Source organism: Melanaphis sacchari, unplaced genomic scaffold (genome assembly GCF_002803265.2).
Source record: "Melanaphis sacchari strain LSU unplaced genomic scaffold, SCAv2.0 Contig1488_pilon_pilon, whole genome shotgun sequence".
Classification (NCBI taxonomy): domain Eukaryota; kingdom Metazoa; phylum Arthropoda; class Insecta; order Hemiptera; family Aphididae; genus Melanaphis; species Melanaphis sacchari.
In genome coordinates, this window is record NW_020270646.1 from 7,977 (window position 1) to 12,694 (window position 4,718).

Here is a 4,718-nt window from a genome sequence, read left to right on the forward strand (position 1 = left end):
ACCTCAAACATAATTACCATATTATACTATACATATATATATATAAAAAATAATTAGTTATTAGTAACATTATTATTATATTATATTATATCCATTAGTCTATATATTATTTCATAAGTATAAAAAATTTTTTATTTCAATATGCATACAAACATAATTGTTAATAATTTTCTTCATTGTATAACTTTCATACATGTTATTATTTTGATGTGAGGACACATCACAAAAAGGCTAGGGTGGATGTAATGATGTGCTCTAAGCAATCATAGTTAAATATTTATATAATAAAATTATAACCTTTAGCTATAAGTCATCTATTAAGATAATAATATAAAACAATAAAATGACCTATAGTCAGACAGAACACACACACAAACGATATAAGAGGGCCGGTCACCAACGGTCAAGGCGCAGTGCTCTTTCGGTATTTTTGTATAAATGATCATAAGCGAGTGTAAAAGACTACGCAGATCAGATATACAAAAATACGTGTTAGTGTTAAAATAAATTTTATATTTATGTTAAAGTTAAATCTATTAAATAGTGTTAAAGAAAAACTATAATAAAGATAATAAGTATATTTAAGTGAAAAAAGTCTTACATTTATTCAACGTGCACTGGTCACCTTATTCCACATTCAGAAAGAAGCCATTGCCAAGAGAAGAAAGGTAATGTAATGATTTATGATTGATCTAAAGGTGTATAATCAATAACCTCTGATAAATATTACCCCTTCGTTTACTATCGTCTTTTTAAATCATTACAAAGTATTTTAGAAACTCTCATTTCTTTGGTGCTAAATATAGAATGGAAGGTGATAAGACATTGGTTATGCTTCAAGATGTTAGATGGAACACATTAGCAGATACTATCCAATGTTATTTGGATAATTGGCATTTGCTACACAAAATATGTGATGAAAATCGTAGTGCAGTTGATGGTACAATTTTTGCTAAAATTAAAGATACTGAAACCAGAAATATTGCTGAAGAATATCTAATAAAATTGAAAAAAATTGCCGTGTCCTTAGACATAATTCAAGCTGATTGTTGTACAATTAGTGAAGCTACTCATATTTGGTTGGATTTGAAAAGTTTTTTTGAAAATGAAGTATGTAGTACAGAAATGTTGAAGTTTTTTACAAATCGTTTTGAAATGGCAATGAGTGAGTACCATTTTTTAGCCTATATTTTGGACCCTCGGTATGTTGGTGCTAAATTAACCGAGGAACAATTAGATAGTACTATGAATTATGTAAGTATATACCATCAAGAAATTATGGCTGAAGTCATTACCTTTCAAGCACAGGGATTTCCTTTCAAATCTTACCTGTTCAATGAAAATGTTGTTTTAAAAATTAAACCACTGACATGGTGGACAGCATTGGAAAAAAACTTAACCAAGGAAATGAATGATATTGTTAAGCAACTGTTCACATCATGTGCTTCATCTGCTGGCATCGAAAGAATATTTTCAACTTATGGTATAGTTCATACAAAACTAAGAAACTGGTTAGGTATCGAGAAATCTTCTAAATTAGTCTATGTATTTAAAAGTTTAAATAGTTGTAACAAATAATTAATACTATTGTGATATTTAAATATTATGTTACCTATCAAGCTGATATTAATTTATATATTTTTTTTTTATCAATGTTGGAGTACAACTAATTGTTAATTAATATGTTATTTATTTTTTTGTAATTACTAATTTTATATTGTTTACACGATTTGCTATGAAATATTATTTCAATTTATAATAATAATAAAATATATAAGATAGAATTGTCAATTATTCATCTGATATTTTTCTGTTTTAAACAACTGTTTTTTTTATGATGTTTAAATCATTTGTTTTAAACGTTTTGAACAAAACCATGTTTGATTAATTTAGATGTTTTAAATATGTTTTAAACAAGTGTTTAAAACAAAATGTTTAAAACATCTCAACTCTGGAAAACTCTATGTAACACGTGCAATCTCAAATTACAGACGCCCAAGTTCGTCCCCTGCTTTCTGCACAACTTATCGAATTACGACACACATTTCATTGTCACCGAATTGGGATATGATATCAACACGATATCGGTGATAGCTAACAGTGAGGAAAAGTTTATTTCATTCTCGAAACATGTGAATAACGAGTTCGCTGTCAGATTCATCGATACGTGCCGTTTCATGGCGTCGAGTTTGGCCGACTTGGCGCGGAATCTCACGACCGCAACAGAGACGGACGACGTGGGGCGAGTCTACGAAGTGGATATCTCGTATTCACAAAATCTGTACGACGTGCACAATGATATGCCATTTCTCCCGCACTTCGACATACCGAAAAATTCTTCTGTTCGAAAATTATTGGCTACGTTTGAGCATAAAGAACGTTACGTCGTTCATTATTTAAATTTAAAACAAGCCATTGCCAACGGGCTGATCGTCGATAAGGTAATTATTATTATTATTATTATAAATATACCGATTATGTTTTTCATTTACTTATTTATTCATTTCAGGTGCACCGAGTGCTGGAATATATAACTATTAACTACAATATAGATATAAATATAATATTATTATTATACAGGGAAAACTATGGAGTCTATGAGGAAACGTATTAAGATGGAGTTGGTATCATGTCCAATCAGAATGCAAAAGCTTATTAATCACCCGACCTTTAAATTATGCACTACTTAAAGTGAAAATCTTGCGGCCGTTTCTATGCATAATAAAGTAATAGATTTCTGTAAACCTATTTACATCGGACTTTCAGTACTCAAGCTTAGCAAGACGGTGATGTACGATTATCACTATAATGTCATGAAACGACATTACGGGGATAAAATCAGCTTGTTGTACACAGATACTGGTACGTATATATTATTATTATTATTATTATAAAAACTATTAACTTAAATTCGATATTATTATTATTATTATTATAGATTCTCTTCTATATCACGTGACGGCAAAGGATTTTTATAACGATTTGGCGAACAACCCGAACTTGTTGTGCCGTATGGATACCTCCAATTTGCCGGCGAATCACAGGTGCTTCTTGTCGGCACGTAAGAGAATTCTCGGGCTATTCAAAGATGAGACCAAGGGGCGTACCATGTATGAGTTTGTAGCACTTCGTGCTAAATCATACGCATACGACATCGGAACGCACCGTTGAAATCCGCGCTCACGTTCTCAGAAATCACCTGACTTTCGAGGACCACAAGCGTTGCTTATTCGAACACGATGACGAAGACGACACAACCGGAGATGAGGAGGAGCTTAACTTGCACAGAGCCAAGCTGATAGCAATAGATTGTGGGCGACAAGTCATCGAGCGGAATACATACATTGAAACGCAACATTACCCCCGTCGTCATCACCACCTCCACCGACACAAGCATATGATCCATACACGGCGTATAGGGAGAACGTCTCAATCCGATCGTTCAAGCATCAAGTTAAAACTATTAAAACGATGAAATTGGCCTTGAATCGATCGGACGATAAGCGTCACATTCTCTCTGACAATGTGCATACGCTTGCGCTCGGTCATTATAAAATTATAAATTATTAATTATGAATGTTAAATAAATAGATTATCATTATTTATTATTATTATTATTAAATAAGCTATAAATTATCACATTTAACGAAAACAACTTCACCTTATCTTTCCACATCCTTAAAATTCATTATAGCACTATCGCGGTAATATTGTTCAAAAAAAATCCCTTATCTGCATTATGATGACTGATGAGGAATGGTCAAGACTTGTTAAAATCAAGTATCGACCTTTTATGAGCATGTCATTTGCAGTTAGTAGCATCTTGATTTTAAGTATTTACGTGCGTTCTTAGTCGCCGTCGGAAAAAAAATAAAATTAAGTCAGATTCAGATTCATTTTTTAACCCACCCAGATTTTTTAGAACGGCGCCAGCAGCAGCACGATGTATGGTAAATTTTTTTAGCTAAATTATTTCTATGTCCTTAAATTAAACTATATTTTATTTGTAGTCACCGGATTTATACCCTATCACCGTCGACCCCGCAGATTTACGCTGCAAGTCATTGAACACGGGAGCTGTGAAGAGGGTTGTTTGCTAGGATTCGAAGCCGGACAACGTTTTCCTTGGAAGTCACCTGCAGACACGGACTCGGACTCTATCACCATTCGCGGACTTATATCAGGTGATTTTGATCGTAACGGAGAGATATTAAGTGAGGCTTAATATAATATATATATTTATTTTTTTTTTTCAAAACCGCACACTATATTTTTTAGACGATGCACAATCTTTTCACTGGAGCGATGTACCCTGGTCGAGTAGTGACGAAGCTCTCGATGTAGTGAGGTATTGGAAAAAAAAAATGATTTCAAGATCCGCCATAGACTCCAATTAATATTAATATAAAATGTAGCTACTTACGTGCAAATAAAATATCTTTAAATATTAAATAAATTTTTTTTTTTTTTTTAAACAGCAATTTTTAAAAACTATGTTTTCCACCTCAGAAAAAAAAACAATAATATCTTTATGCGTAAATAAAATATCAGAATATTCTTATTTACTTGGATATTAAATAAAATGTTTTTTTCAAAACTACCTTATTTCAAAACGGATAATTATATTATACAACTTATTAAATGTGTATTATATACTAAACCTTATCGCAATACAAATTATAATAATTGTATTATACAGCTTGTTAAATGTGCATTAT

At 31.8% G+C, this 4,718-nt stretch overlaps 1 pseudogene; it reads left to right on the forward strand.

Annotated features, from left to right (window-relative positions):
- Positions 1-2,789: 2,789 nt before the first annotated feature.
- Positions 2,790-4,348, forward strand: LOC112591928 (annotated as a pseudogene).
- The last annotated feature ends 370 nt before the right edge of the window (positions 4,349-4,718 follow it).